This window comes from Mandrillus leucophaeus, unplaced genomic scaffold, assembly GCF_000951045.1.
Source record: "Mandrillus leucophaeus isolate KB7577 unplaced genomic scaffold, Mleu.le_1.0 Scaffold266, whole genome shotgun sequence".
Lineage (NCBI taxonomy): Eukaryota > Metazoa > Chordata > Mammalia > Primates > Cercopithecidae > Mandrillus > Mandrillus leucophaeus.
In genome coordinates this window covers 2,454,028-2,463,135 of record NW_012102765.1, presented here as the reverse complement: position 1 = coordinate 2,463,135, position 9,108 = coordinate 2,454,028, and the positions used below count along the sequence as shown (strand labels likewise).

Genomic DNA, 9,108 nt, shown 5'->3' with positions numbered 1-9,108 from the left:
GAGACTCCATCTCAAAAACAAACAAACAAAAAAAACCACCCAATGTTCTCTAGCTTCTAGTTTACAACTTTCTCTCTCATTCCTCGTAGAGCTCTTTCTCATATATGTATCAGAGCAAAGAGAAAGCCTCACTGAGGGATGGAAATTTTTCTACTATCTTCATCTCTCTCTGCCTTCCTCGTTACAGAACTCTCTTCAGAGCTTCACTGCCAGGATCTCTTTATCACTATTTAGCTAGCCAGTGGGGAAACAAAGGATTTCCTTTCAGTATTTCTTCCTAATACTGAAAGAGAGCTGAAGGCCCATTCTTTTCCTTCTTTCTGGTTGAGGCAGACATCCGTCTTGGGTTGTTTTCGTCTCCCCAGCATACCTTCCCCCTTTTGCTCAGTAGCAGTACCCACTTCCTTCAGGTACTGCTTCCCCGCTACACTACCCACTACTTGGTGGGACTGTTAACAGCATTTATCTACTTTCCTGACTAAAGGTGGGCATGTGACTTGGTTCTGACCAATTGCAACATGCTATCTCCCTGGGGCCATGGCTCAAGCTGGTGAATCAGTCATCCCAGGGTTTTATATACACTAGAATCCACTCAGGTCCTAACCTGGGATTACAAAAATTTAGAACTGCATGTGCTTGTGCCTTCTCTTACCTCTGGCTAAATTAAGGAAGCTGTCTTAAGGAGAGAATGAGTTGAAGACAGAAAGAGGAGCCAGGTTGGGAGCGAAAAAGAAAGACCTCACAACACTACTTGCGTTTCTGAATCCACTCAGGTATTTTGTAGTTACAGAAAGCAATAAATCCCCATTTTAGCTGAGAGCTGAGCCACTATCACTACCAACCCAAAGAGTTCTGACTAAATACAGTGCTGTAACCAGAAGAGACAATGGTCACACGACTCCAGGGAAAGTAAGCCTCTCCACCCTACTCCCACAACTCTCCCTCCACGCTAATGTTTCCATATTACCTAAAATTATTCACAGTAATACCACGTAAGATTCCACCAGTTTGAAATTCATTTGGACTTTTAAAAATCTCAATCCACTCGAGTGTGAATTAGTTTAATCCAGTGGCTTTGATTTTAACATCAAATTGAGATGAAACATATGAGGGAATAGACATTTTTTGATAAAGCAAAAAGAAGAGTTTTTTTTTTTTTTTCTTTTAATGGAGAAAGGGAGAACAGGCCCCAGTGAGGCACAGTAAAGGGGTTTTCAGCAGCCTTGGGATTTACAGAGTACACCAAAATGTGAGACACGGAAACCGAAAAGAGGGAGAAAGAGCCAAAGACATGTGAAATCTACCTCTATTAGCTTCAGTACAATGTTCTTTCCTGGCAGTCCCTGAATAATCAGTTCTCAGAACACAGAACTACTCTATCATCACTTGCAGAAATATTTGTCCTTTTCAGTACATAGAGTGTCACCTATCCTACACCATTCCTAGTAAAAGGATCTTTCCCAACTTAATTCCCAGGAAAGCTCCCCACGTATTTCCAAGGCAAGGACAATAAGGATAATTTCTTGAGCATCTATTACTTTCATGATGCTGCACAAATATCTGTGCATTTAATCCTTAACCCTGTGAGGTAAATATTACTGTCCTTATTTCGCTGGTGAGGAAACAGACTGTAGAGGTGAGTACTTTCTATAGATTACAAAGAAAGTGCACCACCAACATTTGTACCCAGCTTTCCTGACCAAAGCCCATGCTTGTTTCTTTGCACTACACCTCATCTCTTTGTTAACATTTAATGTAAAAAAAGAGTCTGTTTTTTTTTTTTTTTTTAAAGACGGGTCTCACTCTGTTACCCAGGCAGGAGTGCAGTGGCATGATCTCGGTTCAGTGCAACCTCCACCTCCCAGGCTCAAGGGATCCTCTTACCTCAGCCTCCTGTGTGGCTGGGACCACAGGTGTGCATCACCACTGCTAGCTAATTTTTTGTAGAGACAGGATTTTGCCATGTTGCCCAGGCTGGTCTCGAACTCCTAGACTCAAGTGATTGGCCCACCTCAGCCTCCCAAAGTGCTGGGATTACAGCCATGAGCCACTGCAGCCAGGCAGAGACTAAATTTTTGTTTTTTGAGACAAGGTCTTGCTCTGTCTGTTATGCAGGCTGGAGTGAGGTGGTGCAATCACATCTCACTGCAGCCTCAAGCCTCAACCTCTCAGGTTCCAGCAATCCTCCTATCTCAGCCTTCTGAGTAGCTGGGACTAGAGATACATACCACCATACCTGGCAAATTTCTTTTGGTAGAGACAAGGTCTCACTATGTTACCCAGGCTGATCTCAAACTCTTGGACTCAAGTGATCCACCTCGGCCTCCAAAAGAGCTGAGATTACAGGTATGAGCCACCACACTGGGACGAGACTGAATTCTAATGTCAGCCTATCATTAATATTGTTCCAGATATAGAAACAATATAGAAGGCTAGGAACCAATTTTATGACACAGCTTCTCTTCTTTTCCACTGCTTCCTTCCTCACCAGTTAAAGTTGGTCCCAACTGATCCCCACTCTATTTGGCCTATACAAAATCTACCATCTTTATCAAATGTTTCTCTCTCTCATTTAATGTGACAGCTATACACAGTCATAGCTCAGGTATGCCCTCCCCAATCCCAGAAGACAAGCCTTTTCCACCTAAAGACCAGCCCTGATCTCACCTCAAGATGCATGTATCTTACCTTGCTACCTCCTTATCCTCCATGACTACAACTCACCACCGAAAAGTATAGAGTTTCCTCAGGCCCTTTGCTCAGGATGCCTTTCTTTTTTAAAAGAAACAATTCATTAATAAAGATATCCTTATAGATAAAAACAGAATTGTAGAGCTGGAAGGAATCTTAGAGATCACCTAATTCAAACCCCTAATTTTACTGATGAGGAAGCTAAGACACTTACTTTGCTTAGGCTAATCAGTTTATGTACTTGTAGTGTCCACACATAATTCATAGAATAGTTATTCATTGCAGCGCAAAGCACTTCTTACCTTCACACTCAGGGTAATTACATCTCCTTCCCTCAATGAAGACACCTCTGCATTACTTCTCCTCCCACCGTCCCCACTACAGAGTTCTGTTTTCTCCATTACTTCTATTATAATACCATCTTCTCCATAATTCAGTCAAGACATCTGCCTCCCACTACCCCCAGTCAGAAGTATTTTCCTCTTCCTCCCAGTCCTCATATTTTGAATAGTGCCTTTTGCTTATAACCCTCATCTGAGTTCCTATAGCCCCTCTACTTCTAATACAAATTCTTTTCATCACATAAGGATCATTGCTTTCCCTTCTATAATGGCCAGTGAAGACACTGCTTGCGGCACCTGTCTCTTTCTACTACACCTTAATTCAACTTGTGTGGGCCACTCCTCTATAGCACCAAATGCAAGCGTCTCTTCTCCCTATCACCCTTTCTCTCAATTAGTCCTAGCACATCAACATTTCACCCACATTACTCTAAGCTGATAACTTTCTCCCAACAAGATCAGACTTCCAATAAAAATTTCCCGCTTCTTTTTTACTACTCCTAATCCAGACCTTTTGTTGGCTATGAGCACTACCTTGCATAGAGAGCTCTGTCCTTTTCACTGCTTCAGATACAAAGTTTCTTTCCTACCCCAGCACAGGGCATTTCCCCATTCCCTCTAAATAAATGTTCCTTCTTCCCACCAAATTCTTTCCTTCTCATCATTCCTGTTTAAATCTCTCTCTTTTTGTACATCTACTCAATTACTTCTCTCTTTTCTATTTCCTAATTCCAAATCAGTTTCTTTTTTCCCATTACTTTTCTTTTCCTATTACTTCCCAGGCAGAATTCTTGCTTCCTGTTGTAACATTTCTCTCAATGCAAAGCACTTTGCTCACAATGCATGTTCTTCCTTCTTTCCAATTAAAATATTTCCCCCATTATACCAAATATTGCCTCTCTGCATTATTCCCAGTACAGTCTACTCATGCCTGCCACTCCAAGTGTAAGAATCCTCCTAATCATCTGTTATATATATCTCCATATTTACATGTGCCACCTTAGAGACTCTTTTTCTCTCTGCCAACCCCCTGAAGGGTTACTTTCACTATGGCACAGGGCATCTCAGACTCTGATTCTAATCCTCCTAATGAAATTTTCCTGTTGTCACTCCTGAGGTCTATCTCTGATCCAGGGGGTTCTTCACCCTTTTGTGCCCTTAAGTCCTTTGTCAGTCTGGTAAAGCCTATGAACACTTTCTAGAATAATGCTTTTAGATGTACAACATAAAATACATAGTATTACATTTGAAGCCAAGTATATTAAAATATAGTTTAAAACAGAATTTGTGATATAATCATGTTTCTTTATTCATTAAACAAGGTTCCTCCAAAGACTGTAAATTTATATCAAACTATCTGTGATTTCTTTCAGTGACAAAAACATCATGCACTGCTGAAACAACTATGATTTTTGGCCTATATTCATGACTGAAGTGATAAAAAATAAAGGTATAAATTTTCTCCCACCCATAGCCAACAGATTCCCTGATGAAAGGTCTGTGGAGTCCAGGTTGAGAGCTCTACTTTAAACACTTGAGGCCTAGAGAATTGAAAGGAACATTAAAAATAATCTGAACCAAAACTTTTGGCCCAGCTGAGGAAACCAAAGCCTAGAGAAGTCACATGACTTTGAATCTCCCACTATGTCTCAAATATACCAAGTCTATAATAGACACACAATAAATGTTCCCTGAATTGAACTAAGTGACTTGTCGAAATTATACAACTAATGAGTGACAAAGGTGAGAATTGAACCCATGTGTCACAACTCCTAAACAAATGTTCCATCAATCACATTAAGTTAATGCAGTATTTGCCTTTCTATAAGTGTCAATGTAGCAATCACTCTCACTGTATGCTCAAAAGTTCTAGGAAAACATACTCCGGATCTCCATCACTTCCCCCAAAAATCTCCCTCTTGTTTCCAACAACATAATTCTCTAATTCCACGTCATACTATCATTTTCTGTTTTCCTCTCATAAGTAAATACCATATCTTGACAATCATAGGGGATACCTATTCAGAAATTAATTGATGGTCATCCAAATGTTCCCTAGCTACCATCAGGTGCTTAGCTCACAGTAATCAGCACTTGAATACTAGGCTCCTACGAAGTCTCCCTGGTCTCCTTGTATGATTTCAATTATTATTGCCAACCTCTATTCAGAAATTAGCAAACCTTTTTATGCTTAGTTTAAAAAAACAATGTTTACTACATCAACATGTCTCAAGTTTGTCCCATTATATTCCCATATCTTCTATATAACCTTAAACTACAAATGTTTTCTTCACCATGCCCAGTACTGGTATTAATTTTCATGTCAATCTCTCACTACATTTTTGTCATCCATCTAACAAATATATATGGAGTAGCTATCATTCCTCACTTCCTAAGCTTTTGCATTCAGGCAATCCAATCTTTTTTTTTCCCCTGAGTGAATAATAGCTCTAGACACCACCAACTCAAAGTTTTCTTTTGCCTTTTTTTTTTTTTTTTTTTTCCGACAAAATCTCTTTCTGTCACCCAGGCTGGAGTGCACTGGCATGATCTTGGCTCACTGCAACATCCGCCTCCTGGGTTCAAGCAATTCTCCTGCCTCAGCCTCCTGAGTAGCTGGGACCACAGGCATGCGCCACTATGCCCAGCTAATTTTGTATTTTTAGTAGAGACGGGGTTTCTCCATGTTGGTCAGGCCGGTCTCAAACTCCCAACCTCAGGTGATCCGCTCATCTCGGCCTCCCAAAGTGGTGGGATTACAGGCGTGAGCCACTGCGCCTGGCTTTCTGCATTTCTCCACATTCACAGCTCTTTTCATCATTTCCCCAGCACATAGCATCCTTTTCACCCATTGTTGCTGTGATGCATATCTGCATCACATCTTGCACACAGCAAGTTAGCTTTGATTACTCTCAGGCAGAGCTCACACAACCTTCAGACACACGAGATCATCTCTGCCCATCCCACCTAAGACAGAATTCTGTTCTCTCCTGTCATTTAGAGCTTCCTGCTCTCTTCTCTCCATTATTCCTAAAACACTGAGGACCCATTATCCAATTCAAAGCTCCTTTTCTTCCATCACTTTCACATAACTCTGTTCTTAAAACTCTCTAGATCTGTCATGTTGAATATGGTCACCACTGTTCACCTGTGGCTACTGACCAACTGAAACATGGGTAGTCCAAATGGAGATGTGCTGGAAGTCTAAAATAACACTGGATTTTGGAGGCTTAATATGAAAAGAGGATATAAAATTATCTCATTAAAAATATTAATATTGATTAATGTTGAAATAATATTTTGGACATCTTGAGTTAAATAATTAAAATTAATTTTACCTATTTTTATCTTTTTAATGTGGCTAATAAAATTTTTTTAATGCCATATATGGCTTGCATATGGCCAGCACTACTTTGGGCTCTTCTATTGAGTCATACTTTAATCTTTCCTAACAGTTCAGAATTCTCTTTATCGCTCTTACTAAAGACATTATCTCAATTTTCCCCACTGCTTCCCACATTCCAAACTTGGGATTCTTTTCAATCTACCATTTTCAATAACTTTCTACCCAATTACTTCTATATATCGTATTTCTTTTCATCTGCTAATATAGCTTAGCTTCTACTCCTGCAATCAAATCATAACAAAGTTCCTTTTATCCTTCCTCAAGTCTAGTAGAGAATGGTACCTGTCTTAACTCTCAACAAATTTAAAAAAATACTCCCTTTAATTCCCAAAGAAAATACTAATCATTCTCCAAACTGGCCTATCTATACTATGATTTTATTTAAACGGGCTAGTAGTTGTAAAACACTAAAGAAATGTAAAATAATCATTTCAGACCATTGTCACTCATTCACACAAGGAAAACAATTTCTCCTCTTTCTAAAGATTGCATTATTTCTCCAAACTCTTCTAATGTTGAGGTTTCAATCCCATTATTCACAGCAGAGAGCTCTGTCATTTCACTCCAAATACTTTAATACAATTCCCAAAACAGAGTATTTGTTTTCCAACCATTTTTATCCTGGGTCATGTGTCATCAGTCCCCCAATTGATTTTATGTCTCTCATTTCTGGAATTGCATTTTCTTTTCTCAATGATTCCAGGAAAAACTCAAGATTGGGAAGATGGATATGAATGACTTGGCCAGGAAGAGTTGGAAGCATGTTTACTGAGAGTGACAGAAGCAGCAGTCACAGATAGGAACTCTCATTCCTCATGCTCTTTGAATGTTTCTTCTGAAGTCTCTGCTCCTTACTACTATGTCCCAGCCTCCCCACTATAAACCCTTTATCTCCTTCCAGCATGAGTGATTACCTTTATTCCAGCACTTTTTCAAAATTCTTCCTCTGTTTAAGTTCTCCTTTCCATCATTCTTGGCAAAAAGATTCCTTGCCTTTACTCCACGAACAACACAAATTTCCCTCTTTTTTTTTTCTTTCAACATTTTCCTCAGATGTTGAAGCTCTGTCATCATTTTATATAAGTTCCAGTTTCCCATCACTCTCAGTATTAAAAACCCTTTAAAGAAAATTACTTCTAGTGTTGAAACTTTTCCTTATTCCCCTAGTATTTTTATTTAATTACCCTCAAATCCTCTCATGACAGAACTCTTACACACACACACTCACTCACACTTGTGGTCCAGTAATACAGTTCACTTTTCATTTGGCCCAGTCCATAGTCCCTTTTCCAGCAGAGAACCCTCTCCTTCTTCATGTTCTCTTTGTATATTCCCGGTATACAACTCTTCCCCTGGTCCTTTCCTCTATTTTTGTTTCATCAATATTTCTCTTCTGTTTTTTCTCTGCTTATTCCTCTCTTTCTCAATGTCTGTTTTTATAGCCAATATACTATATGATCCAGAAAAAAGCCGCCATTATACATAGGTCGAAATAAGAACTGAGAAGACCTGAAAGGGTGGGACGAATTGCTTGTTGTCCTGGTTTGGGCATATTCCCCTATGTCCCCACTACCAAGAGATCCCCTCTCCATCCTCTCTCTTCAGCTCATCTCTTTCTATATGTGTCTGGTTACATCTTCAGGCCCTAGCTCCTCCAAAGCCATCTCTTTGATGGCCTGTCTTGCTCTCTTTTCTGCCTTAGGACCATCCTATTCTGACAATCATACTAATCTTTTTTTTCTTAAGATCATTATGCTGGCTTCCAGGCTCCCACCCTGGGCCCTTTTATCTTGTGGACATTTTTTTCCACCTTCCAGTTGCTGCTCTATCTTTTCCTTATGATCCCCCTTAGAGGATGCTATTCTGACTTCAGTTACTGGGTCTTCCTGATCCAACCAGGTACAAAAAGAAAACAACAGCTGAATCCCCAAAAGCAAAATGCCAGGGCAAAAGGAGAAAAGAATAGGAAGACAGCCCCTATGGTAGCCCTTGGGGTCTGAAAGAGTGATTAACCCTTTCGACAATGTCAGAAAGGGCCAAAAAACTGATAATCAAGAATTACCTCTGCTGGCAAAGGACAAAAGGACTCTTGCATTCCTTTCTTGTCTCTGTTCAAGTCAGCTCCCAGACCTACTGGGGTCATTTCCACCTCTAAGCTGGATGCAATGAATGGTTGAGCAAAAACGGTTCCATTCTGATGCTAAAGATGTTGAAGCATCAGAGTCCCCACACTTGCAAGTGGTCCCTATTTTTCTTAAATAGGGCCCAGTAAATTGTATAAGCTTTTGAACTCAGAACACCTGAATCTATCTAGCCAGAAGAAAGCTTATCTGGCTTCTAGGAATTAAGGACCAATAGAGAGGTCAGGAGGGCTCTAATTGAATTGACTCTAAACAAGGTTCAGTTTAATACACCCTGCCTCTATGGAGAGGTACCATTCATGGAGGGTCCAGGGCCCTTGAATTATCTGTCGGCTGAATCTTAGCTGGGTTCTGCACCCTAGATCTTTGGGCCACACCCAACTCAGCCCATCCTGTAGCCTCTCTCTTGGTCTCCTAGTCAGCACTTGTCCAGCGTGTGCTAGGCCTCCTGTAGCTAGTGTTCTCTTTGGTCCTCTACTCAGTTCTTCAAGGCTTAGCTCTGAATCTGCCAATTCATAAGTCAGGGCTT

At 40.3% G+C, this 9,108-nt stretch overlaps 1 protein-coding gene across 1 annotated transcript in view; it reads right to left on the bottom strand.

The window, feature by feature from the left end:
• The window catches only part of GBX1 (gastrulation brain homeobox 1), a 31,062-nt gene that overhangs the window by 14,922 nt on the left and 7,032 nt on the right, over nt 1–9,108 (bottom strand). The window lies entirely within an intron of this gene.